The sequence below is a fragment of the Phalangium opilio genome, unplaced genomic scaffold (genome assembly GCF_054372755.1).
Source record: "Phalangium opilio isolate 3A_F unplaced genomic scaffold, DU_Popi_V2 ptg000246l_1, whole genome shotgun sequence".
Lineage (NCBI taxonomy): Eukaryota > Metazoa > Arthropoda > Arachnida > Opiliones > Phalangiidae > Phalangium > Phalangium opilio.
Genome location: NW_028324225.1, coordinates 1,489,451 through 1,511,239, shown reverse-complemented (window position 1 = coordinate 1,511,239; position 21,789 = coordinate 1,489,451). Strand labels below are relative to the sequence as shown.

Sequence of the window (21,789 nt, the reverse complement as noted above, 5' to 3'; positions counted from 1 at the left end):
TTCCAAACATTGTATTTATTCATTTTTTATGACGCATAAAGATCTTTACTAAAATAAAGACCGTGCTTGCCTGTACTCGAACCTGGAATCTTCTGCTCCGTAGGCAGACACGTTATCCATTGCGCCACAAGCCCGTTAGCTGTTTATCTAGAAGCTATTGAAGCATTGTAATTTTATAGATTTCCCTTCCGTTACACTCTAATAATCATCTTTAAATGTTAATTCCGAGCTTACCAAGACTCGAACCTGGAATCTTCTGCTTCGAAGCCAGACGCTTAATCCATTACGCTACAAGCTCTTGCTCCGTAGTATAAACAGCTTTTCCAAACATTGTATTTATTCATTTTTTATGACGCATAAAGATCTTTACTAAAATAAAGACCGTGCTTGCCAGGACTCGAACCTGGAATCTTCTGCTCCGTAGGCAGACGCGTTATCCATTGCCCCACAAGCCCGTTAGCTGTTTACCTAGATGCCATTGAAGTATTGCAATATTATAAATTTCCCTTCCGTTATACTCGTATTATCATCTGTATATGTTAATTCCAAGCTTGCCAGGACTCGAACCTGGAATCTTTTGCTTCGAAGCCAGAGGCTTTGTCCATTACGCTACAAGCCCGTTAGCTGTTTACCTAGATGCCATTGAAGCATGGCAATTTTATAGATTTCCCTTCCGTTACACTCTAATAATCATCTTTAAATGTTAATTCCGAGCTTGCCAGGACTCGAACCTGGAATCTTCTGCTTCGAAGGCAGACGCTTTATCCATTACGTTACAAGCTCTTGCTCCGTAGTATAAACAGCTTTTCCAAACATTGTATTTATGCATTTTTTATGACGCATAAAGATCTTTTACTATAATAAAGACCGAGCTTGGCAGGACTCGAACCTGGAATCTTCTGCTCAGTAGGCAGACGCGTTATCCATTGCGCCACAAGCCCGTTAGGTGTTTATCTAGATGCTATTGAAGCATGGCAATTTTACAGATTTCCCTTCCGTTACACTCCAATAATCATCTTTAAATGTTAATTCCGAGCTTGCCAGGACTCGAACCTGGAATCTTCTGCTTCGAAGGCAGACGCGTTATCCACTACGCTACAAACCCTTGCCTTCTAATATAAAAAACTTTTCCAAACATTGTATTTATGCATTTTTTATGACGCATAAAAGATCTTTTATTAAAACAAACACCGAGCTTGCCAGGACTCGAACCTGGAATCTTCTGCTTCGAAGGCAGACGCGTTATCCATTGCTCCACAAGCCCGTTAGCTGTTTACCTAGATGCCTTTGAAGCATTGCAATTTTATAGATTTCCCTTCCGTTATAATCTAATAATCATCTTTAAATGTTAATTCCGAGCTTGCCTGGACTCGAACCTGGAATCTTCTGCTTCGAAGCCAGAGGCTTTATCCATTACGCTACAAGCTCTTGCTTCGTAGTATAAACAGCTTTTCCAAACATTGTATTTATGCATTTTTTATGACGCATAAAGATCTTTTACAATAATAAAGACCGAGCTTGCCAGGACTCGGACCTGGAATCTTCTGCTCCGTAGGCAGCCGCGTTATCCATTGCGCCACAAGCCCGTTAGCTGTTTATCTAGAAGCTATTGAAGCATTGCAATTTTATAGATTTCCCTTCCGTTATAATCTAATAATCATCTTTAAATGTTAATTCCGATCTTGCCTGGACTCGAACCTGGAATCTTCTTCTTCGAAGCCAGAGCCTTTGTCCATTACGCCACAAGCCCGTTAGCTTTTTCTCTAGATGCTATTGAAGTATTGCAATATTATAAATTTCCCTTCCGTTATACTCTTATTATCATCTATATATGCTAATTCCGAGCTTGCCAGGACTCGAACCTGGAATCTTCTGTTTCGAAGCCAGAGGCTTTGTCCATAACGCTACAAGCTCTTGCTCCGTAGTATAAACAGCTTTTCCAAACATTGTATTTATGCATTTTTTATGACGCATAAAGATCTATACTAAAATAAAGACCGAGCTTGCCTGGACTCGAACCTGGAATCTTCTGCTCCGTAGGCAGACACGTTATCCATTGCGCCACAAGCCCGTTAGCTGTTTATCTAGAAGCTATTGAAGCATTGCAATTTTATAGATTTCCCTTCCGTTACACTCTAATAATCATCTTTAAATGTTAATTCCGAGCTTACCAAGATTCGAACCTGGTATCTTCCGCTTCGAAGGCAGACGCGTTATCCATTACGCTACAATCCCTTGCCTTCTAATATAAAAAACCTTTCCAAACATTGTATTTATGCATTTTTATGACGCATAAAAGATCTTTTACTAAAACAAACACCGAGCATGCCAGGAATCGAACCTGCAATCTTCTTCTCCGTAAGCAGACGCGTTATCCATTGCGCCACAAGCCCGTTAGCTGTTTACCTAGATGCCATTGAAGCATTGCAATTTTATAGATTTCCCTTCCGTTATAATCTAATAATCATCTTTAAATGTTAATTCCGAGCTTGCCTGGACTCGAACCTGGAATCTTCTGCTTCGAAGCCAGAGCCTTTGTCCATTACGCCACAAGCCCGTTAGCTTTTTCTCTAGATGCTATTGAAGTATTGCAATATTATAAATTTCCCTTCCGTTATACTCTTATTATCATCTGTATATGTTAATTCCGAGCTTGCCAGGACTCGAACCTGGAATCTTCTGTTTCGAAGCCAGAGGCTTTGTCCATAACGCTACAAGCTCTTGCTCCGTAGTATAAACAGCTTTTCCAAACATTGTATTTATTCATTTTTTATGACGCATAAAGATCTATACTAAAATAAAGACCGAGCTTGCCTGGACTCGAACCTGGAATCTTCTGCTCCGTAGGCAGACGCGTTATCCATTGCGCTACAAGCCCGTTAGCTGTTTACCTTGATGCCATTGAAGCATTGCAATTTTATAGATTTCCCTTCCGTTATAATCTAATAATCATCTTTAAATGTTAATTCCGAGCTTGCCTGGACTCGAACCTGGAATCTTCTGCTTCGAAGCCAGAGCCTTTGTCCATTACGCCACAAGCCCGTTAGCTTTTTCTCAAGATGCTATTGAAGTATTGCAATATTATAAATTTCCCTTCCGTTATACTCTTATTATCATCTGTATATGTTAATTCCGAGCTTGCCAGGACTCGAACCTGGAATCTTCTGCTTCGAAGCCAGAGGCTTTGTCCATAACGCTACAAGCTCTTGCTCCGTAGTATAAACAGCTTTTCCAAACATTGTATTTATTCATTTTTTATGACGCATAAAGATCTATACTAAAATAAAGACCGAGCTTGCCTGGACTCCAACCTGGTATCTTCTGCTCCGTAGGCAGACACGTTATCCATTGCGCCACAAGCCCGTTAGCTGTTTATCTAGAAGCTATTGAAGCATTGCAATTTTATAGATTTCCCTTCCGTTACACTCTAATAATCATCTTTAAATGTTAATTCCGAGTTTACCAAGACTCGAACCTGGTATCTTCCGCTTCGAGGGCAGACGCGTTATCCATTACGCTGCAATCCCTTGCCTTCTAATATAAAAAACCTTTCCAAACATTGTATTTATGCATTTTTATGACGCATAAAAGATCTTTTACGAAAACAAACACCGAGCATGCCAGGACTCGAACCTGCAATCTTCTTCTCCGTAAGCAGACGCGTTATCCATTGCGCCACAAGCCCGTTAGCTGTTTACCTAGATGCCATTGAAGCATTGCAATTTTATAGATTTCCCTTCCGTTATAATCTAATAATCATCTTTAAATGTTAATTCCGAGCTTGCCTGGACTCGAACCTGGAATCTTCTGCTTCGAAGCCAGAGCCTTTGTCCATTACGCCACAAGCCCGTTAGCTTTTTCTCTAGATGCTATTGAAGTATTGCAATATTATAAATTTCCCTTCCGTTATACTCTTATTATCATCTGTATATGTTAATTCCGAGCTTGCCAGGACTCGAACCTGGAATCTTCTGCTTCGAAGCCAGAGGCTTTGTCCATAACGCTACAAGCTCTTGCTCCGTAGTATAAACAGCTTTTCCAAACATTGTATTTATTCATTTTTTATGACGCATAAAGATCTATACTAAAATAAAGACCGAGCTTGCCTGGACTCGAACCTGGATTCTTCTGCTCCGTAGGCAGACACGTTATCCATTGCGCCACAAGCCCGTTAGCTGTTTATCTAGAAGCTATTGAAGCATTGCAATTTTATAGATTTCCCTTCCGTTACACTCTAATAATCATCTTTAAATGTTAATTCCGAGCTTACCAAGGCTCGAACCTGGTATCTTCCGCTTCGAAGGCAGACGCGTTATCCATTACGCTACAATCCCTTGCCTTCTACTATAAAAAACCTTTCCAAACATTGTATTTATGCATTTTTATGACGCATAAAAGATCTTTTACTAAAACAGACACCGAGCATGCCAGGACTCGAACCTGCAATCTTCTTCTCCGTAAGCAGACGCGTTATCCATTGCGCCACAAGCCCGTTAGCTGTTTTCCTAGATGCCATTGAAGCATTGCAATTTTATAGATTTCCCTTCCGTTATAATCTTATAATCATCTTTAAATGTTAATTCCGAGCTTGCCTGGACTCGAACCTGGAATCTTCTGCTTCGAAGCCAGAGCCTTTGTCCATTACGCCACAAGCCCGTTAGCTTTTTCTCAAGATGCTATTGAAGTATTGCAATATTATAAATTTCCCTTCCGTTATACTCTTATTATCATCTGTATATGTTAATTCCGAGCTTGCCAGGACTCGAACCTGGAATCTTCTGCTTCGAAGCCAGAGGCTTTGTCCATAACGTTACAAGCTCTTGCTCCGTAGTATAAACAGCTTTTCCAAACATTGTATTTATTCATTTTTTATGACGCATAAAGATCTATACTAAAATAAAGACCGAGCTTGCCTGGACTCGAACCTGGAATCTTCTGCTCCGTAGGCAGACACGTTATCCATTGCGCCACAAGCCCGTTAGCTGTTAATCTAGAAGCTATTGAAGCATTGCAATTTTATAGATTTCCCTTCCGTTACACTCTAATAATCATCTTTAAATGTTAATTCCGAGCTTACCAAGACTCGAACCTGGTATCTTCCGCTTCGAAGGCAGACGCGTTATCCATTACGCTACAATCCCTTGCCTTCTAATATAAAAAACCTTTCCAAACATTGTATTTATGCATTTTTATGACGCATAAAAGATCTTTTACTAAAACAAAGACCGAGCTTTCCAGGACTCGAACCTCCAATCTTATTCTCCGTAGGCAGACGCGTTATCCATTGCGCCACAAGCTCGTTAGCTGTTTACCTAGATGCCATTGAAGCATTGCAATTTTTTAGATTTCCCTTCCGTTATAATCTAATAATCATCTTTAAATGTTAATTCCGAGCTTGCCTGGACTCGAACCTGTAATCTTCTGCTTCGAAGGCAGACGCTTTATCCATTACGCTACAAGCTCTTGCTCCGTAGTATAAACAGCTTTTCCAAAGATTGTATTTATGCATTTTTTATGACGCATAAAGATCTTTTACTAAAATAAAGACCGATCTTGCCAGGACTCGAACCTGGAATCTTCTGCTCCGTAGGCAGACGCGTTATCCATTGCGCCACAAGTCCGTTAGGTGTTTATGCTATTGAAGCATGGCAATTTTACAGATTTCCCTTCCGTTACACTCCAATAATCATCTTTAAATGTTAATTCCGAGCTTGCCAGGACTCGAACCTGGAATCTTCTGCTTCGAAGGCAGACGCGTTATCTATTACGCTACAAACCCTTGCCTTCTAATATAAAAAACTTTTCCAAACATTGTATTTATGCATTTTTTATGACGCATAAAAGATCTTTTATTAAAACAAACACCGAGCTTGCCAGGACTCGAACCTGGAATCTTCTGCTCCGAAGGCAGACGCGTTATCCATTGCGCCACAAGCCCGTTAGCTGTTTACCTAGATGCCATTGAAGCATTGCAATTTTATAGATTTCCCTTCCGTTATAATCTAATAATCATCTTTAAATGTTAATTCCGAGCTTGCCTGGACTCGAACCTGGAATTTTCTGCTCCGTAGGCAGACGCGTTACCCATTGCGCCACAAGCCCGTTAGCTGTTTATCTAGAAGCTATTGAAGCATTGCAATTTTATAGATTTCTCTTCCGTTATACTCTAATAATCATCTTTAAATCTTAATTCCGAGCTTGCCTGGACTCGAACCTGGAATCTTCTGCTTCGAAGCCAGAGCCTTTGTCCATTACGCCACAAGCCCGTTAGCTTTTTCTCTAGATGCTATTGAAGTATTGCAATATTATAAATTTCCCTTCCGTTATTCTCTTATTATCATCTGTATATGTTAATTCCGAGCTTGCCAGGACTCGAACCTGGAATCTTCTGCTTCGAAGCCAGAGGCTTTGTCCATTACGCTACAAGCTCTTGCTCCGTAATATAAACAGCTTTTCCAAACATTGTATTTATGCATTTTTTATGACGCATAAAGATCTTTTACTATAATAAAAACCGAGCTTGCCAGGACTCGAACCTGGAATCTTCTGCTCCATAGGTAGACGCGTTATCCATTGCGCCACAAGCCCGTTAGCTGTTTATCTAGAAGCTATTGAAGCATTGCAATTTTATAGATTTCTCTTCCGTTATACTCTAATAATCATCTTTAAATGTTAATTCCGAGCTTGCCTGGACTCGAACCTGGAATCTTCTGCTCCGTAGGCAGACGCGTTACCCATTGCGCCACAAGCCCGTTAGCTGTTTACCTAGATGCCATTGAAGCATTGCAATTTTATAGATTTCCCTTCCGTTATAATCTAATAATCATCTTTAAATGTTAATTCCGAGCTTGCCTGGACTCGAACCTGGAATCTTCTGCTCCGTAGGCAGACGCGTTACCCATTGCGCCACAAGCCCGTTAGCTGTTTATCTAGAAGCTATTGAAGCATTGTAATTTTATAGATTTCTCTTCCGTTATACTCTAATAATCATCTGTAAATGTTAATTCCGAGCTTGCAAGGACTCGAACCTGGAATCTTCTGCTTCGAAGCCAGAGTCTTTGTCCATTACGCTACAAGCTCTTGCTCCGTAGTATAAACAACTTTTCCAAAAATTGTATTTATGCATTTTTTATGACGCATAAAGATCTTTTACTAAAATAAAGACCGATCTTGCCAGGACTCGAACCTGGAATCTTCTGCTCCGTAGGCAGACGCGTTATCCATTGCGCCACAAGCCCGTTAGGTGTTTATCTAGATGCTATTGAAGCATGGCAATTTTACAGATTTCCCTTCCGTTACACTCCAATAATCATCTTTAAATGTTAATTCCGAGCTTGCCAGGACTCGAACCTGGAATCTTCTGCTTCGAAGGCAGACGCGTTATCCATTACGCTACAAACCCTTGCCTTCTAATATAAAAAACTTTTCCAAACATTGTATTTATGCATTTTTTATGACGCATAAAAGATCTTTTATTAAAACAAACACCGAGCTTGCCAGGACTCGAACCTGGAATCTTCTGCTTCGAAGGCAGACGCGTTATCCATTGCGCCACAAGCCCGTTAGCTGTTTACCTAGATGCCATTGAAGCATTGCAATTTTATAGATTTCCCTTCCGTTATAATCTAATAATCATCTTTAAATGTTAATTCCGAGCTTGCCTGGACTCGAACCTGGAATCTTCTGCTTCGAAGCCAGAGGCTTTATCCATTACGCTACAAGCTCTTGCTCCGTAGTATAAACAGCTTCTCCAAACATTGTATTTATGCATTTTTTATGACGCATAAAGATCTTTTACTATAATAAAGACCGAGCTTGCCAGGACTCGAACCTGGAATCTTCTGCTCCGTAAGCAGACGCGTTATCCATTGCGCCACAAGCCCGTTAGCTGTTTATCTAGAAGCTATTGAAGCATTGCAATTTTATAGATTTCTCTTCCGTTATACTCTAATAATCATCTTTAAATGTTAATTCCGAGCTTGCCTGGACTCGAACCTGGAATCTTCTGCTTCGAAGCCAGAGCCTTTGTCCATTACGCCACAAGCCCGTTAGCTTTTTCTCTAGATGCTATTGAAGTATTGCAATATTATAAATTTCCCTTCCTTTATACTCTTATTATCATCTGTAAATGTTAATTCCGAGCTTGCAAGGACTCGAACCTGGAATCTTCTGCTTCGAAGCCAGAGGCTTTGTCCATTACGCTACAAGCTCTTGCTCCGTAGTACAAACAACTTTTCCAAAAATTGTATTTATGCATTTTTTATGACGCATAAAGATCTTTTACTAAAATAAAGACCGGGCTTGCCAGGACTCGAACCTGGAATCTTCTGCTCCGTAGGCAGACGCGTTATCCATTGCGCCACAAGCCCGTTAGCTGTTTATCTAGAAGCTATTGAAGCATTGTAATTTTATAGATTTCTCTTCCGTTATACTCTAATAATCATCTGTAAATGTTAATTCCGAGCTTGCCTGGACTCGAACCTGGAATCTTCTGCTCCGTAGGCAGACGCGTTATCCATTGCGCCACAAGCCCGTTAGGTGTTTGTCTAGATGCTATTGAAGCATGGCAATTTTACAGATTTCCCTTCCGTTACACTCCAATAATCATCTTTAAATGTTAATTCTTAGCTTGCCAGGACTCGAACCTGGAATCTTCTGCTTCGAAGGCAGACGCGTTATCCATTGCGCCACAAGCCCGTTAGCTGTTTACCTAGATGCCATTGAAGCATTGCAATTTTATAGATTTCCCTTCCGTTATAATCTAATAATCATCTTTAAATGTTAATTCCGAGCTTGCCTGGACTCGAACCTGGAATCTTCTGCTTCGAAGCCAGAGGCTTTATCCATTACGCTACAAGCTCTTGCTCCGTAGTATAAACAGCTTTTCCAAACATTGTATTTATGCTTTTTTATGACGCATAAAGATCTTTTACTATAATAAAGACCGAGCTTGCCAGGACTCGAACCTGGAATCTTCTGCTCCGTAAGCAGACGCGTTATCCATTGCGCCACAAGCCCGTTAGCTGTTTATCTAGAAGCTATTGAAGCATTGCAATTTTATAGATTTCTCTTCCGTTATACTCTAATAATCATCTTTAAATGTTAATTCCGAGCTTGCCTGGACTCGAACCTGGAATCTTCTGCTTCGAAGCCAGAGCCTTTGTCCATTACGCCACAAGCCCGTTAGCTTTTTCTCTAGATGCTATTGAAGTATTGCAAAATTATAAATTTCCCTTCCTTTATACTCTTATTATCATCTGTAAATGTTAATTCCGAGCTTGCAAGGACTCGAACCTGGAATCTTCTGCTTCGAAGCCAGAGGCTTTGTCCATTACGCTACAAGCTCTTGCTCCGTAGTATAAACAACTTTTCCAAAAATTGTATTTATGCATTTTTTATGACGCATAAAGATCTTTTACTAAAATAAAGACCGGGCTTGCCAGGACTCGAACCTGGAATCTTCTGCTCCGTAGGCAGACGCGTTATCCATTGCGCCACAAGCCCGTTAGCTGTTTATCTAGAAGCTATTGAAGCATTGTAATTTTATAGATTTCTCTTCCGTTATACTCTAATAATCATCTGTAAATGTTAATTCCGAGCTTGCCTGGACTCGAACCTGGAATCTTCTGCTCCGTAGGCAGACGCGTTATCCATTGCGCCACAAGCCCGTTAGGTGTTTGTCTAGATGCTATTGAAGCATGGCAATTTTACAGATTTCCCTTCCGTTACACTCCAATAATCATCTTTAAATGTTAATTCTTAGCTTGCCAGGACTCGAACCTGGAATCTTCTGCTTCGAAAGCAGACGCGTTATCCATTGCGCCACAAGCCCGTTAGCTGTTTACCTAGATGCCATTGAAGCATTGCAATTTTATAGATTTCCCTTCCGTTATAATCTAATAATCATCTTTAAATGTTAATTCCGAGCTTGCCTGGACTCGAACCTGGAATCTTCTGCTTCGAAGGCAGACGCGATATCCATTACGCTACAAACCCTTGCCTTCTAATATAAAAAACTTTTCCAAACATTGTATTTATGCATTTTTTATGACGCATAAAAGATATTTTATTAAAACAAACACCGAGCTTGCCAGGACTTGAACCTGGAATCTTCTGCTTCGAAGGCAGACGCGTTATCCATTGCGCCACAAGCCCGTTAGCTGTTTACCTAGATGCCATTGAAGCATTGCAATTTTATAGATTTCCCTTCCGTTATAATCTAATAATCATCTTTAAATGTTAATTCCGAGCTTGCCTGGACTCGAACCTGGAATCTTCTGCTTCGAAGCCAGAGGCTTTATCCATTACGCTACAAGCTCTTGCTCCGTAGTATAAACAGCTTTTCCAAACATTGTATTTATGCATTTTTTATGACGCATAAAGATCTTTTACTATAATAAAGACCGAGCTTGCCAGGACTCGAACCTGGAATCTTCTGCTCCATAGGTAGACGCGTTATCCATTGCGCCACAAGCCCGTTAGCTGTTTATCTAGAAGCTATTGAAGCATTGTAATTTTATAGATTTCTCTTCCGTTATACTCTAATAATCATCTGTAAATGTTAATTCCGAGCTTGCAAGGACTCGAACCTGGAATCTTCTGCTTCGAAGCCAGAGTCTTTGTCCATTACGCTACAAGCTCTTGCTCCGTAGTATAAACAACTTTTCCAAAAATTGTATTTATGCATTTTTTATGACGCATAAAGATCTTTTACTAAAATAAAGACCGATCTTGCCAGGACTCGAACCTGGAATCTTCTGCTCCGTAGGCAGACGCGTTATCCATTGCGCCACAAGCCCGTAAGGTGTTTATCAAGATGCTATTGAAGCATGGCAATTTTACATTTTTCCCTTCCGTTACACTCCAATAATCTTCTTTAAATGTTAATTCCGAGCTTGCAAGGACTCGAACCTGGAATCTTCTGCTTCGAAGCCAGAGTCTTTGTCCATTACGCTACAAGCTCTTGCTCCGTAGTATAAACAACTTTTCCAAAAATTGTATTTATGCATTTTTTATGACGCATAAAGATCTTTTACTAAAATAAAGACCGATCTTGCCAGGACTCGAACCTGGAATCTTCTGCTCCATAGGCAGACGCGTTATCCATTGCGCCACAAGCCCGTTAGGTGTTTATCTAGATGCTATTGAAGCATGGCAATTTTACAGATTTCCCTTCCGTTACACTCCAATAATCATCTTTAAATGTTAATTCCGAGCTTGCCAGGACTCGAACCTGGAGTCTTCTGCTTCGAAGGCAGACGCGTTATCCATTACGCTACAAACCCTTGCCTTCTAATATAAAAAACTTTTCCAAACATTGTATTTATGCATTTTTTATGACGCATAAAAGATATTTTATTAAAACAAACACCGAGCTTGCCAGGACTCGAACCTGGAATCTTCTGCTTCGAAGGCAGACGCGTTATCCATTGCGCCACAAGCCCGTTAGCTGTTTACCTAGATGCCATTGAAGCATTGCAATTTTATAGATTTCCCTTCCGTTATAATCTAATAATCATCTTTAAATGTTAATTCCGAGCTTGCCTGGACTCGAACCTGGAATCTTCTGCTCCGTAGGCAGACGCGTTACCCATTGCGCCACAAGCCCGTTAGCTGTTTATCTAGAAGCTATTGAAGCATTGCAATTTTATAGATTTCTCTTCCCTTATACTCTAATAATCATCTTTAAATGTTAATTCCGAGCTTGCCTGGACTCGAACCTGGAATCTTCTGCTTCGAAGCCAGAGCCTTTGTCCATTACGCCACAAGCCCGTTTGCTTTTTCTCTAGATGCTATTGAAGTATTGCAATATTATAAATTTCCCTTCCGTTATACTCTTATTATCATCTGTATATGTTAATTCCGAGCTTGCCAGGACTCGAACCTGGAATCTTCTGCTTCGAAGCCAGAGGCTTTGTCCATTACGCTACAAGCTCTTGCTCCGTAGTATAAACAGCTTTTCCAAACATTGTATTTATGCATTTTTTATGACGCATAAAGATCTTTTACTAAAATAAAGACCGATCTTGCCAGGACTCGTACCTAGAATCTTCTGCTCCGTAGGCAGACGCGTTATCCATTGCGCCACAAGCCCGTTAGGTGTTTACCTAGATGCTATTGAAGCATGGCAATTTTACAGATTTCCCTTCCGTTACACTCCAATAATCATCTTTAAATGTTAATTCCGAGCTTGCCAGGACTCGAACCTGGAATCTTCTGCTTCGAAGGCAGACGCGTTATCCATTGCGCCACAAGCCCGTTAGCTGTTTACCTAGATGCCATTGAAGCATTGCAATTTTATAGATTTCCCTTCCGTTATAATCTAATAATAATCTTTAAATGTTAATTCCGAGCTTGCCTGGACTCGAACCTGGTATCTTCCGCTTCGAAGGCAGACGCGTTATCCATTACGCTACAATCCCTTGCCTTCTAATATAAAAAACCTTTCCAAACATTGTATTTATGCATTTTTATGACGCATAAAGATCTTTACTAAAATAAAGACCGAGCTTGCCGGGACTCGAACCTGGAATCTTCTGCTCCGTAGGCAGACACGTTATCCATTGCGCCACAAGCCCGTTAGCTGTTTATCTAGAAGCTATTGAAGCATTGCAATTTTCAAGATTTCCCTTCTGTTACACTCTAATAATCATCTTTAAATGTTAATTCCGAGCTTACCAAGACTCGGACCTGGTATCTTCCGCTTCGAAGGCATACGCGTTATCCATTACGCTACAATTCCTTGCCTTCTAATATAAAAAACCTTTCCAAACATTGTATTTATGCATTTTTATGACGCATAAAAGATCTTTTACTAAAACAAACACCGAGCACGCCAGGACTCGAACCTGCAATCTTCTTCTCCGTAGGCAGACGCGTTATCCATTGCGCCACAAGCCCGTTAGCTGTTTACCTAGATGCCATTGAAGCATTGCAATTTTATAGATTTCCCTTCCGTTATAATCTAATAATCATCTTTAAATGTTAATTCCGAGCTTGCCTGGACTCGAACCTGGAATCTTCTGCTTCGAAGCCAGAGGCTTTATCCATTACGCTACAAGCTCTTGCTCCGTAGTATAAACAGCTTTTCCAAACATTGTATTTATGCATTTTTTATGACGCATAAAGATCTTTTACTATAATAAAGACCGAGCTTGCCAGGACTCGAACCTGGAATCTTCTGCTCCGTAGGCAGACGCGTTACCCATTGCGCCACAAGCCCGTTAGCTGTTTATCTAGAATCTATTGAAGCATTGCAATTTTATAGATTTCTCTTCCGTTATACTCTAATAATCATCTTTAAATGTTAATTCCGAGCTTGCCAGGACTCGAACCTGGAATCTTCTGCTTCGAAGGCAGACGCGTTATCCATTACGCTACAAACCCTTGCCTTCTAATATAAAAAACTTTTCCAAACATTGTATTTATGCATTTTTTATGACGCATAAAAGATCTTTTATTAAAACAAACACCGAGCTTGCCAGGACTCGAACCTGGAATCTTCTGCTTCGAAGGCAGACGCGTTATCCATTGCGCCACAAGCCCGTTAGCTGTTTACCTAGATGCCATTGAAGCATTGCAATTTTATAGATTTCCCTTCCGTTATAATCTAATAATCATCTTTAAATGTTAATTCCGAGCTTGCCTGGACTCGAACCTGGAATCTTCTGCTTCGAAGCCAGAGGCTTTATCCATTACGCTACAAGCTCTTGCTCCGTAGTATAAACAGCTTTTCCAAACATTGTATTTATGCATTTTTTATGACGCATAAAGATCTTTTACTATAATAAAGACCGAGCTTGCCAGGACTCGAACCTGGAATCTTCTGCTCCGTAGGCAGACGCGTTATCCATTGCGTCACAAGCCCGTTAGCTGTTTATCTAGAAGCTATTGAAGCATTGTAATTTTATAGATTGCTCTTCCGTTATACTCTAATAATCATCTGTAAATGTTAATTCCGAGCTTGCAAGGAATCGAACCTGGAATCTTCTGCTTCGAAGCCAGAGGCTTTGTCCATTACGCTACAAGCTCTTGCTCCGTAGTATAAACAACTTTTCCAAAAATTGTATTTATGCATTTTTTATGACGCATAAAGATCTTTTACTAAAATAAAGACCGATCTTGCCAGGACTCGAACCTAGAATCTTCTGCTCCGAAGGCAGACGCGTTATCCATTGCGCAACAAGCCCGTTAGGTGTTTATCTAGATGCTATTGAAGCATGGCAATTTTACAGATTTCCCTTCCGTTACACTCCAATAATCATCTTTAAATGTTAATTCCGAGGTTGCCAGGACTCGAACCTGGAATCTTCTGCTTCGAAGGCAGACGCGTTATCCATTGCGCCACAAGCCCGTTAGCTGTTTACCTAGATGCCATTGAAGCATTGCAATTTTATAGATTTCCCTTCCGTTATAATCTAATATTCATCTTTAAATGTTAATTCCGAGCTTGCCAGGACTCGAACCTGGAATCTTCTGCTCCGTAGGCAGACGCGTTACCCATTGCGCCACAAGCCCGTTAGCTGTTTATCTAGAAGCTATTGAAGCATTGCAATTTTATAGATTTCTCTTCCGTTATACTCGAATAATCATCTTTAAATGTTAATTCCGAGCTTGCCTGGACTCGAACCTGGAATCTTCTGCTTCGAAGCCAGAGGCTTTGTCCATTACGCCACAAGCCCGTTAGCTTATTCCCTAGATGCTATTGAAGTATTGCAATATTATAAATTTCCCTTCCGTTATTCTCGTATTATCATCTGTATATGTTAATTCCGAGCTTGCCAGGACTCGAACCTGGAATCTTTTGCTTCGAAGCCAGAGGCTTTGTCCATTACGCTACAAGCTCTTGCTCCGTAGTATAAACAGCTTTTCCAAACATTGTATTTATTCATTTTTTATGACGCATAAAGATCTTTACTAAAATAAAGACCGAGCTTGCCGGGACTCGAACCTGGAATCTTCTGCTCCGTAGGCAGACACGTTATCCATTGCGCCACAAGCCCGTTAGCTGTTTATCTAGAAGCTATTGAAGCATTGCAATTTTCAAGATTTCCCTTCTGTTACACTCTAATAATCATCTTTAAATGTTAATTCCGAGCTTACCAAGACTCGGACCTGGTATCTTCCGCTTCGAAGGCATACGCGTTATCCATTACGCTACAATTCCTTGCCTTCTAATATAAAAAACCTTTCCAAACATTGTATTTATGCATTTTTATGACGCATAAAAGATCTTTTACTAAAACAAACACCGAGCACGCCAGGACTCGAACCTGCAATCTTCTTCTCCGTAGGCAGACGCGTTATCCATTGCGCCACAAGCCCGTTAGCTGTTTACCTAGATGCCATTGAAGCATTGCAATTTTATAGATTTCCCTTCCGTTATAATCTAATAATCATCTTTAAATGTTAATTCCGAGCTTGCCTGGACTCGAACCTGGAATCTTCTGCTTCGAAGCCAGAGGCTTTATCCATTACGCTACAAGCTCTTGCTCCGTAGTATAAACAGCTTTTCCAAACATTGTATTTATGCATTTTTTATGACGCATAAAGATCTTTTACTATAATAAAGACCGAGCTTGCCAGGACTCGAACCTGGAATCTTCTGCTCCGTAGGCAGACGCGTTACCCATTGCGCCACAAGCCCGTTAGCTGTTTATCTAGAATCTATTGAAGCATTGCAATTTTATAGATTTCTCTTCCGTTATACTCTAATAATCATCTTTAAATGTTAATTCCGAGCTTGCCAGGACTCGAACCTGGAATCTTCTGCTTCGAAGGCAGACGCGTTATCCATTACGCTACAAACCCTTGCCTTCTAATATAAAAAACGTTTCCAAACATTGTATTTATGCATTTTTTATGACGCATAAAAGATCTTTTATTAAAACAAACACCGAGCTTGCCAGGACTCGAACCTGGAATCTTCTGCTTCGAAGGCAGACGCGTTATCCATTGCGCCACAAGCCCGTTAGCTGTTTACCTAGATGCCATTGAAGCATTGCAATTTTATAGATTTCCCTTCCGTTATAATCTAATAATCATCTTTAAATGTTAATTCCGAGCTTGCCTGGACTCGAACCTGGAATCTTCTGCTTCGAAGCCAGAGGCTTTATCCATTACGCTACAAGCTCTTGCTCCGTAGTATAAACAGCTTTTCCAAACATTGTATTTATGCATTTTTTATGACGCATAAAGATCTTTTACTATAATAAAGACCGAGCTTGCCAGGACTCGAACCTGGAATCTTCTGCTCCGTAGGCAGACGCGTTATCCATTGCGTCACAAGCCCGTTAGCTGTTTATCTAGAAGCTATTGAAGCATTGTAATTTTATAGATTGCTCTTCCGTTATACTCTAATAATCATCTGTAAATGTTAATTCCGAGCTTGCAAGGAATCGAACCTGGAATCTTCTGCTTCGAAGCCAGAGGCTTTGTCCATTACGCTACAAGCTCTTGCTCCGTAGTATAAACAACTTTTCCAAAAATTGTATTTATGCATTTTTTATGACGCATAAAGATCTTTTACTAAAATAAAGACCGATCTTGCCAGGACTCGAACCTAGAATCTTCTGCTCCGAAGGCAGACGCGTTATCCATTGCGCCACAAGCCCGTTAGGTGTTTATCTAGATGCTATTGAAGCATGGCAATTTTACAGATTTCCCTTCCGTTACACTCCAATAATCATCTTTAAATGTTAATTCCGAGGTTGCCAGGACTCGAACCTGGAATCTTCTGCTTCGAAGGCAGACGCGTTATCCATTGCGCCACAAGCCCGTTAGCTGTTTACCTAGATGCCATTGAAGCATTGCAATTTTATAGATTTCCCTTCCGTTATAATCTAATATTCATCTTTAAATGTTAATTCCGAGCTTGCCAGGACTCGAACCTGGAATCTTCTGCTCCGTAGGCAGACGCGTTACCCATTGCGCCACAAGCCCGTTAGCTGTTTATCTAGAAGCTATTGAAGCATTGCAATTTTATAGATTTCTCTTCCGTTATACTCGAATAATCATCTTTAAATGTTAATTCCGAGCTTGCCTGGACTCGAACCTGGAATCTTCTGCTTCGAAGCCAGAGGCTTTGTCCATTACGCCACAAGCCCGTTAGCTTATTCCCTAGATGCTATTGAAGTATTGCAATATTATAAATTTCCCTTCCGTTATTTTCGTATTATCATCTGTATATGTTAATTCCGAGCTTGCCAGGACTCGAACCTGGAATCTTTTGCTTCGAAGCCAGAGGCTTTGTCCATTACGCTACAAGCTCTTGCTCCGTAGTATAAACAGCTTTTCCAAACATTGTATTTATTCATTTTTTATGACGCATAAAGATCTTTACTAAAATAAAGACCGAGCTTGCCGGGACTCGAACCTGGAATCTTCTGCTCCGTAGGCAGACACGTTATCCATTGCGCCACAAGCCCGTTAGCTGTTTATCTAGAAGCTATTGAAGCATTGCAATTTTCAAGATTTCCCTTCTGTTACACTCTAATAATCATCTTTAAATGTTAATTCCGAGCTTACCAAGACTCGGACCTGGTATCTTCCGCTTCGAAGGCATACGCGTTATCCATTACGCTACAATTCCTTGCCTTCTAATATAAAAAACCTTTCCAAACATTGTATTTATGCATTTTTATGACGCATAAAAGATCTTTTACTAAAACAAACACCGAGCACGCCAGGACTCGAACCTGCAATCTTCTTCTCCGTAGGCAGACGCGTTATCCATTGCGCCACAAGCCCGTTAGCTGTTTACCTAGATGCCATTGAAGCATTGCAATTTTATAGATTTCCCTTCCCTTATAATCTAATAATCATCTTTAAATGTTAATTCCGAGCTTGCCTGGACTCGAACCTGGAATCTTCTGCTTCGAAGCCAGAGGCTTTATCCATTACGCTACAAGCTCTTGCTCCGTAGTATAAACAGCTTTTCCAAACATTGTATTTATGCATTTTTTATGACGCATAAAGATCTTTTACTATAATAAAGACCGAGCTTGCCAGGACTCGAACCTGGAATCTTCTGCTCCGTAGGCAGACGCGTTACCCATTGCGCCACAAGCCCGTTAGCTGTTTATCTAGAATCTATTGAAGCATTGCAATTTTATAGATTTCTCTTCCGTTATACTCTAATAATCATCTTTAAATGTTAATTCCGAGCTTGCCAGGACTCGAACCTGGAATCTTCTGCTTCGAAGGCAGACGCGTTATCCATTACGCTACAAACCCTTGCCTTCTAATATAAAAAACTTTTCCAAACATTGTATTTATGCATTTTTTATGACGCATAAAAGATCTTTTATTAAAACAAACACCGAGCTTGCCAGGACTCGAACCTGGAATCTTCTGCTTCGAAGGCAGACGCGTTATCCATTGCGCCACAAGCCCGTTAGCTGTTTACCTAGATGCCATTGAAGCATTGCAATTTTATAGATTTCCCTTCCGTTATAATCTAATAATCATCTTTAAATGTTAATTCCGAGCTTGCCTGGACTCGAACCTGGAATCTTCTGCTTCGAAGCCAGAGGCTTTATCCATTACGCTACAAGCTCTTGCTCCGTAGTATAAACAGCTTTTCCAAACATTGTATTTATGCATTTTTTATGACGCATAAAGATCTTTTACTATAATAAAGACCGAGCTTGCCAGGACTCGAACCTGGAATCTTCTGCTCCGTAGGCAGACGCGTTATCCATTGCGTCACAAGCCCGTTAGCTGTTTATCTAGAAGCTATTGAAGCATTGTAATTTTATAGATTTCTCTTCCGTTATACTCTAATAATCATCTGTAAATGTTAATTCCGAGCTTGCAAGGAATCGAACCTGGAATCTTCTGCTTCGAAGCCAGAGGCTTTGTCCATTACGCTACAAGCTCTTGCTCCGTAGTATAAACAACTTTTCCAAAAATTGTATTTATGCATTTTTTATGACGCATAAAGATCTTTTACTAAAATAAAGACCGATCTTGCCAGGACTCGAACCTGGAATCTTCTGCTCCGTAGGCAAACGCGTTATCCATTGCGCCACAAGCCCGTTAGGTGTTTATCTAGATGCTATTGAAGCATGGCAATTTTACAGATTTCCCTTCCGTTACACTCCAATAATCATCTTTAAATGATAATTCCGAGCTTGCCAGGACTCGAACCTGGAATCTTCTGCTTCGAAGGCAGACGCGTTATCCATTGCGCCACAAGCCCGTTAGCTGTTTACCTAGATTCCATTGAAGCATTGCAATTTTATAGATTTCCCTTCCGTTATAATCTAATAATCATCTTTAAATGTTTATTCCGAGCTTGCCTGGACTCGAACCTGGAATGTTCTGCTTCGAAGCCAGAGGCTTTATCCATTACGCTACAAGCTCTTGCTCCGTAGTATAAACAGCTTTTCCAAACATTGTATTTATGCATTTTTTATGACGCATAAAGATCGTTTACTAAAATAAAGACCGGGCTTGCCTGGTCTCGAACCTGCAATCTTCTTCTCCGTAGGCAGACGCGTTATCCATTGCGCCACAAGCCCGTTAGGTGTTTACCTAGATGCTATTGAAGCATGGCAATTTTATAGCTTTCTCTTCCATTATACTCTAATAATCATCTTTAAATGTTAATTCCGAGCTTGCCTGGACTCGAGCCTGGAATCTTCTGCTTCGAAGCCAGAGCCTTTGTCCATTACGCCACAAGCCCGTTAGCTTTTTCTCTAGATGCTATTGAAGTATTGCAATATTATAAATTTCCCTTCCGTTATACTCTTATTATCATCTGTATATGTTAATTCCGAGCTTGCAAGGACTCGAACCTGGAATCTTCTGCTTCGAAGCCAGAGGCTTTGTCCATTACGCTACAAGCTCTTGCTCCGTAGTATAAACAGCTTTTCCAAACATTGTATTTATGCATTTTTTATGACGCATAAAGATCGTTTACTAAAATAAAGACCGGGCTTGCCTGGTCTCGAACCTGCAATCTTCTTCTCCGTAGGCAGACGCGTTATCCATTGCGCCACAAGCCCGTTAGCTGTTTATCTAGAAGCTATTGAAGCATTGCAATTTTATAGCTTTCTCTTCCATTATACTCTAATAATCATCTTTAAATGTTAATTCCGAGCTTGCCTGGACTCGAGCCTGGAATCTTCTGCTTCGAAGCCAGAGCCTTTGTCCATTACGCCACAAGCCCGTTAGCTTTTTCTCTAGATGCTATTGAAGTATTGCAATATTATAAATTTCCCTTCCGTTATACTCTTATTATCATCTGTATATGTTAATTCCGAGCTTGCAAGGACTCGAACCTGGAATCTTCTGCTTCGAAGCCAGAGGCTTTGTCCATTACGCTACAAGCTCTTGCTCCGTAGTATAAACAGCTTTTCCATACATTGTATTTATGCATTTTTTATGACGCATAAAGATCTTTTACTATAATAAAGACCGAGCTTGCCAGGACTCGAAGCTGGAATCTTCTGCTCCGTAGGCAGACGCGTTATCCATTTCGCCACAAGCCCGTTAGCTGTTTATCTAGAAGCTATTGAAGCATTGCAATTTTATAGATTTCTCTTCCGTTATACTCTAATAATCATCTTTAAATGTTAATTCCGAGCTTGCCTGGACTCGAACCTGGAATCTTCTGCTTCGAAGCCAGAGCCTTTGTCCATTACGCCACAAGCCCGTTAGCTTTTTCTCTAGATGCTATTGAAGTATAGCAATATTATAAATTTCCCTTCCGTTATACTCTTATTATCATCTGTATATGTTAATTCCGAGCTTGCCAGGACTCGAACCTGGAATCTTCTGCTTCGAAGCCAGAGGCTTTGTCCATTACGCTACAAGCTCTTGCTCAGTAGTATAAACAGCTTTTCCAAACATTGTATTTATGCATTTTATATGACGCATAAAGATCTTTTACTATAATAAAGACCGAGCTTGCCAGGACTCGAACCTGGAATCTTCTGCTCCGTAGGCAGACGCGTTATCCATTGCGCCACAAGCCCGTTAGCTGTTTATCTAGAAGCTATTGAAGCATTGCAATTTTATAGATTTCTCTTCCGTTATACTCTAATAATCATCTTTAAATGTTAATTCCGAGCTTGCCTGGACTCGAACCTGGAATCTTCTGCTTCGAAGCCAGAGGCTTTGTCCATTACGCCACAAGCCCGTTAGCTTTTTCTCTAGATGCTATTGAAGTATTGCAATATTATAAATTTCCCTTCCGTTATACTCTTATTATCATCTGTATATGTTAATTCCGAGCTTGCCAGGACTCGAACCTGGAATCTTCTGCTTCGAAGCCAGAGGCTTTGTCCATTACGCTACAAGCTCTTGCTTCGTAGTATAAACAGCTTTTCCAAACATTGTATTTATGCATTTTTTATGACGCATAAAGATCTTTTACTAAAATAAAGACCGAGCTTGCCTGGACTCGAACCTGCAATCTTCTTCTCCGTAGGCAGACGCGTTATCCATTGCGCCACAAGCCCGTTAGCTGTTTATCTAGAAGCTATTGAAGCATTGCAATTTTATAGATTTCTCTTCCGTTATACTCAAATAATCATCTTTAAATGTTAATTCCGAGCTTGCCTGGTCTCGAACCTGGAATCTTCTGCTTCGAAGCCAGAGCCTTTGTCCATTACGCCACAAGCCCGTTAGCTTTTTCTCTAGATGCTATTGAAGTATTGCAATATTATAAATTTCCCTTCCGTTATACTCTTATTATCATCTGTATATGTTAATTCCGAGCTTGCCAGGACTCGAACCTGGAATCTTCTGCTTCGAAGCCAGAGGCTTTGTCCATTACGCTAC

General features: G+C 40.5%; 54 non-coding genes across 54 annotated transcripts; all 54 read right to left on the bottom strand.

The window, feature by feature from the left end:
- Positions 1 to 868: 868 nt before the first annotated feature.
- Positions 869 to 941, bottom strand: TRNAS-ACU (transfer RNA serine (anticodon ACU)). The gene has a single exon. It is a non-coding gene; the product is annotated as a tRNA-Ser (tRNA).
- A 91-nt stretch (positions 942 to 1,032) lies between these two features.
- On the bottom strand, positions 1,033 to 1,105 carry TRNAR-UCG (transfer RNA arginine (anticodon UCG)). Its single transcript has one exon. It is a non-coding gene; the product is annotated as a tRNA-Arg (tRNA).
- Positions 1,106 to 1,191: 86 nt separating this feature from the next.
- TRNAR-UCG (transfer RNA arginine (anticodon UCG)) lies at positions 1,192 to 1,264 on the bottom strand. The gene has a single exon. It is a non-coding gene; the product is annotated as a tRNA-Arg (tRNA).
- A 1,541-nt stretch (positions 1,265 to 2,805) lies between these two features.
- On the bottom strand, positions 2,806 to 2,878 carry TRNAR-ACG (transfer RNA arginine (anticodon ACG)). Its single transcript has one exon. It is a non-coding gene; the product is annotated as a tRNA-Arg (tRNA).
- A 2,670-nt stretch (positions 2,879 to 5,548) lies between these two features.
- On the bottom strand, positions 5,549 to 5,621 carry TRNAR-ACG (transfer RNA arginine (anticodon ACG)). Its single transcript has one exon. It is a non-coding gene; the product is annotated as a tRNA-Arg (tRNA).
- An 85-nt stretch (positions 5,622 to 5,706) lies between these two features.
- Positions 5,707 to 5,779, bottom strand: TRNAR-UCG (transfer RNA arginine (anticodon UCG)). Its single transcript has one exon. It is a non-coding gene; the product is annotated as a tRNA-Arg (tRNA).
- Positions 5,780 to 5,865: 86 nt separating this feature from the next.
- TRNAR-UCG (transfer RNA arginine (anticodon UCG)) lies at positions 5,866 to 5,938 on the bottom strand. The gene has a single exon. It is a non-coding gene; the product is annotated as a tRNA-Arg (tRNA).
- A 577-nt stretch (positions 5,939 to 6,515) lies between these two features.
- On the bottom strand, positions 6,516 to 6,588 carry TRNAH-AUG (transfer RNA histidin (anticodon AUG)). Its single transcript has one exon. It is a non-coding gene; the product is annotated as a tRNA-His (tRNA).
- A 91-nt stretch (positions 6,589 to 6,679) lies between these two features.
- Positions 6,680 to 6,752, bottom strand: TRNAR-ACG (transfer RNA arginine (anticodon ACG)). Its single transcript has one exon. It is a non-coding gene; the product is annotated as a tRNA-Arg (tRNA).
- A 91-nt stretch (positions 6,753 to 6,843) lies between these two features.
- Positions 6,844 to 6,916, bottom strand: TRNAR-ACG (transfer RNA arginine (anticodon ACG)). Its single transcript has one exon. It is a non-coding gene; the product is annotated as a tRNA-Arg (tRNA).
- Positions 6,917 to 7,165: 249 nt separating this feature from the next.
- TRNAR-ACG (transfer RNA arginine (anticodon ACG)) lies at positions 7,166 to 7,238 on the bottom strand. Its single transcript has one exon. It is a non-coding gene; the product is annotated as a tRNA-Arg (tRNA).
- Positions 7,239 to 7,329: 91 nt separating this feature from the next.
- TRNAR-UCG (transfer RNA arginine (anticodon UCG)) lies at positions 7,330 to 7,402 on the bottom strand. Its single transcript has one exon. It is a non-coding gene; the product is annotated as a tRNA-Arg (tRNA).
- An 86-nt stretch (positions 7,403 to 7,488) lies between these two features.
- On the bottom strand, positions 7,489 to 7,561 carry TRNAR-UCG (transfer RNA arginine (anticodon UCG)). Its single transcript has one exon. It is a non-coding gene; the product is annotated as a tRNA-Arg (tRNA).
- A 249-nt stretch (positions 7,562 to 7,810) lies between these two features.
- Positions 7,811 to 7,883, bottom strand: TRNAR-ACG (transfer RNA arginine (anticodon ACG)). Its single transcript has one exon. It is a non-coding gene; the product is annotated as a tRNA-Arg (tRNA).
- A 413-nt stretch (positions 7,884 to 8,296) lies between these two features.
- Positions 8,297 to 8,369, bottom strand: TRNAR-ACG (transfer RNA arginine (anticodon ACG)). Its single transcript has one exon. It is a non-coding gene; the product is annotated as a tRNA-Arg (tRNA).
- Positions 8,370 to 8,460: 91 nt separating this feature from the next.
- Positions 8,461 to 8,533, bottom strand: TRNAR-ACG (transfer RNA arginine (anticodon ACG)). Its single transcript has one exon. It is a non-coding gene; the product is annotated as a tRNA-Arg (tRNA).
- A 91-nt stretch (positions 8,534 to 8,624) lies between these two features.
- On the bottom strand, positions 8,625 to 8,697 carry TRNAR-UCG (transfer RNA arginine (anticodon UCG)). The gene has a single exon. It is a non-coding gene; the product is annotated as a tRNA-Arg (tRNA).
- Positions 8,698 to 8,945: 248 nt separating this feature from the next.
- TRNAR-ACG (transfer RNA arginine (anticodon ACG)) lies at positions 8,946 to 9,018 on the bottom strand. Its single transcript has one exon. It is a non-coding gene; the product is annotated as a tRNA-Arg (tRNA).
- A 413-nt stretch (positions 9,019 to 9,431) lies between these two features.
- On the bottom strand, positions 9,432 to 9,504 carry TRNAR-ACG (transfer RNA arginine (anticodon ACG)). The gene has a single exon. It is a non-coding gene; the product is annotated as a tRNA-Arg (tRNA).
- Positions 9,505 to 9,595: 91 nt separating this feature from the next.
- On the bottom strand, positions 9,596 to 9,668 carry TRNAR-ACG (transfer RNA arginine (anticodon ACG)). Its single transcript has one exon. It is a non-coding gene; the product is annotated as a tRNA-Arg (tRNA).
- Positions 9,669 to 9,759: 91 nt separating this feature from the next.
- On the bottom strand, positions 9,760 to 9,832 carry TRNAR-UCG (transfer RNA arginine (anticodon UCG)). Its single transcript has one exon. It is a non-coding gene; the product is annotated as a tRNA-Arg (tRNA).
- Positions 9,833 to 9,923: 91 nt separating this feature from the next.
- On the bottom strand, positions 9,924 to 9,996 carry TRNAR-UCG (transfer RNA arginine (anticodon UCG)). The gene has a single exon. It is a non-coding gene; the product is annotated as a tRNA-Arg (tRNA).
- Positions 9,997 to 10,082: 86 nt separating this feature from the next.
- TRNAR-UCG (transfer RNA arginine (anticodon UCG)) lies at positions 10,083 to 10,155 on the bottom strand. The gene has a single exon. It is a non-coding gene; the product is annotated as a tRNA-Arg (tRNA).
- A 249-nt stretch (positions 10,156 to 10,404) lies between these two features.
- On the bottom strand, positions 10,405 to 10,477 carry TRNAH-AUG (transfer RNA histidin (anticodon AUG)). Its single transcript has one exon. It is a non-coding gene; the product is annotated as a tRNA-His (tRNA).
- A 249-nt stretch (positions 10,478 to 10,726) lies between these two features.
- On the bottom strand, positions 10,727 to 10,799 carry TRNAR-ACG (transfer RNA arginine (anticodon ACG)). The gene has a single exon. It is a non-coding gene; the product is annotated as a tRNA-Arg (tRNA).
- A 249-nt stretch (positions 10,800 to 11,048) lies between these two features.
- TRNAH-AUG (transfer RNA histidin (anticodon AUG)) lies at positions 11,049 to 11,121 on the bottom strand. The gene has a single exon. It is a non-coding gene; the product is annotated as a tRNA-His (tRNA).
- Positions 11,122 to 11,212: 91 nt separating this feature from the next.
- TRNAR-UCG (transfer RNA arginine (anticodon UCG)) lies at positions 11,213 to 11,285 on the bottom strand. Its single transcript has one exon. It is a non-coding gene; the product is annotated as a tRNA-Arg (tRNA).
- An 86-nt stretch (positions 11,286 to 11,371) lies between these two features.
- On the bottom strand, positions 11,372 to 11,444 carry TRNAR-UCG (transfer RNA arginine (anticodon UCG)). The gene has a single exon. It is a non-coding gene; the product is annotated as a tRNA-Arg (tRNA).
- A 91-nt stretch (positions 11,445 to 11,535) lies between these two features.
- On the bottom strand, positions 11,536 to 11,608 carry TRNAR-ACG (transfer RNA arginine (anticodon ACG)). Its single transcript has one exon. It is a non-coding gene; the product is annotated as a tRNA-Arg (tRNA).
- A 577-nt stretch (positions 11,609 to 12,185) lies between these two features.
- TRNAR-UCG (transfer RNA arginine (anticodon UCG)) lies at positions 12,186 to 12,258 on the bottom strand. The gene has a single exon. It is a non-coding gene; the product is annotated as a tRNA-Arg (tRNA).
- Positions 12,259 to 12,505: 247 nt separating this feature from the next.
- Positions 12,506 to 12,578, bottom strand: TRNAR-ACG (transfer RNA arginine (anticodon ACG)). Its single transcript has one exon. It is a non-coding gene; the product is annotated as a tRNA-Arg (tRNA).
- Positions 12,579 to 13,149: 571 nt separating this feature from the next.
- Positions 13,150 to 13,222, bottom strand: TRNAR-ACG (transfer RNA arginine (anticodon ACG)). The gene has a single exon. It is a non-coding gene; the product is annotated as a tRNA-Arg (tRNA).
- Positions 13,223 to 13,313: 91 nt separating this feature from the next.
- Positions 13,314 to 13,386, bottom strand: TRNAR-UCG (transfer RNA arginine (anticodon UCG)). The gene has a single exon. It is a non-coding gene; the product is annotated as a tRNA-Arg (tRNA).
- An 86-nt stretch (positions 13,387 to 13,472) lies between these two features.
- TRNAR-UCG (transfer RNA arginine (anticodon UCG)) lies at positions 13,473 to 13,545 on the bottom strand. The gene has a single exon. It is a non-coding gene; the product is annotated as a tRNA-Arg (tRNA).
- Positions 13,546 to 13,794: 249 nt separating this feature from the next.
- TRNAR-ACG (transfer RNA arginine (anticodon ACG)) lies at positions 13,795 to 13,867 on the bottom strand. Its single transcript has one exon. It is a non-coding gene; the product is annotated as a tRNA-Arg (tRNA).
- A 413-nt stretch (positions 13,868 to 14,280) lies between these two features.
- On the bottom strand, positions 14,281 to 14,353 carry TRNAR-UCG (transfer RNA arginine (anticodon UCG)). The gene has a single exon. It is a non-coding gene; the product is annotated as a tRNA-Arg (tRNA).
- Positions 14,354 to 14,444: 91 nt separating this feature from the next.
- On the bottom strand, positions 14,445 to 14,517 carry TRNAR-ACG (transfer RNA arginine (anticodon ACG)). The gene has a single exon. It is a non-coding gene; the product is annotated as a tRNA-Arg (tRNA).
- A 412-nt stretch (positions 14,518 to 14,929) lies between these two features.
- Positions 14,930 to 15,002, bottom strand: TRNAR-ACG (transfer RNA arginine (anticodon ACG)). The gene has a single exon. It is a non-coding gene; the product is annotated as a tRNA-Arg (tRNA).
- Positions 15,003 to 15,573: 571 nt separating this feature from the next.
- TRNAR-ACG (transfer RNA arginine (anticodon ACG)) lies at positions 15,574 to 15,646 on the bottom strand. The gene has a single exon. It is a non-coding gene; the product is annotated as a tRNA-Arg (tRNA).
- Positions 15,647 to 15,737: 91 nt separating this feature from the next.
- TRNAR-UCG (transfer RNA arginine (anticodon UCG)) lies at positions 15,738 to 15,810 on the bottom strand. Its single transcript has one exon. It is a non-coding gene; the product is annotated as a tRNA-Arg (tRNA).
- An 86-nt stretch (positions 15,811 to 15,896) lies between these two features.
- Positions 15,897 to 15,969, bottom strand: TRNAR-UCG (transfer RNA arginine (anticodon UCG)). Its single transcript has one exon. It is a non-coding gene; the product is annotated as a tRNA-Arg (tRNA).
- A 249-nt stretch (positions 15,970 to 16,218) lies between these two features.
- Positions 16,219 to 16,291, bottom strand: TRNAR-ACG (transfer RNA arginine (anticodon ACG)). Its single transcript has one exon. It is a non-coding gene; the product is annotated as a tRNA-Arg (tRNA).
- A 249-nt stretch (positions 16,292 to 16,540) lies between these two features.
- TRNAR-UCG (transfer RNA arginine (anticodon UCG)) lies at positions 16,541 to 16,613 on the bottom strand. Its single transcript has one exon. It is a non-coding gene; the product is annotated as a tRNA-Arg (tRNA).
- A 91-nt stretch (positions 16,614 to 16,704) lies between these two features.
- On the bottom strand, positions 16,705 to 16,777 carry TRNAR-UCG (transfer RNA arginine (anticodon UCG)). Its single transcript has one exon. It is a non-coding gene; the product is annotated as a tRNA-Arg (tRNA).
- Positions 16,778 to 16,868: 91 nt separating this feature from the next.
- TRNAR-ACG (transfer RNA arginine (anticodon ACG)) lies at positions 16,869 to 16,941 on the bottom strand. The gene has a single exon. It is a non-coding gene; the product is annotated as a tRNA-Arg (tRNA).
- A 412-nt stretch (positions 16,942 to 17,353) lies between these two features.
- On the bottom strand, positions 17,354 to 17,426 carry TRNAR-ACG (transfer RNA arginine (anticodon ACG)). Its single transcript has one exon. It is a non-coding gene; the product is annotated as a tRNA-Arg (tRNA).
- Positions 17,427 to 17,997: 571 nt separating this feature from the next.
- TRNAR-ACG (transfer RNA arginine (anticodon ACG)) lies at positions 17,998 to 18,070 on the bottom strand. Its single transcript has one exon. It is a non-coding gene; the product is annotated as a tRNA-Arg (tRNA).
- A 91-nt stretch (positions 18,071 to 18,161) lies between these two features.
- On the bottom strand, positions 18,162 to 18,234 carry TRNAR-UCG (transfer RNA arginine (anticodon UCG)). Its single transcript has one exon. It is a non-coding gene; the product is annotated as a tRNA-Arg (tRNA).
- An 86-nt stretch (positions 18,235 to 18,320) lies between these two features.
- On the bottom strand, positions 18,321 to 18,393 carry TRNAR-UCG (transfer RNA arginine (anticodon UCG)). The gene has a single exon. It is a non-coding gene; the product is annotated as a tRNA-Arg (tRNA).
- Positions 18,394 to 18,642: 249 nt separating this feature from the next.
- On the bottom strand, positions 18,643 to 18,715 carry TRNAR-ACG (transfer RNA arginine (anticodon ACG)). The gene has a single exon. It is a non-coding gene; the product is annotated as a tRNA-Arg (tRNA).
- Positions 18,716 to 18,964: 249 nt separating this feature from the next.
- Positions 18,965 to 19,037, bottom strand: TRNAR-ACG (transfer RNA arginine (anticodon ACG)). Its single transcript has one exon. It is a non-coding gene; the product is annotated as a tRNA-Arg (tRNA).
- A 91-nt stretch (positions 19,038 to 19,128) lies between these two features.
- TRNAR-UCG (transfer RNA arginine (anticodon UCG)) lies at positions 19,129 to 19,201 on the bottom strand. The gene has a single exon. It is a non-coding gene; the product is annotated as a tRNA-Arg (tRNA).
- Positions 19,202 to 20,422: 1,221 nt separating this feature from the next.
- TRNAR-ACG (transfer RNA arginine (anticodon ACG)) lies at positions 20,423 to 20,495 on the bottom strand. The gene has a single exon. It is a non-coding gene; the product is annotated as a tRNA-Arg (tRNA).
- Positions 20,496 to 20,908: 413 nt separating this feature from the next.
- TRNAR-ACG (transfer RNA arginine (anticodon ACG)) lies at positions 20,909 to 20,981 on the bottom strand. Its single transcript has one exon. It is a non-coding gene; the product is annotated as a tRNA-Arg (tRNA).
- Positions 20,982 to 21,789: the final 808 nt, after the last annotated feature.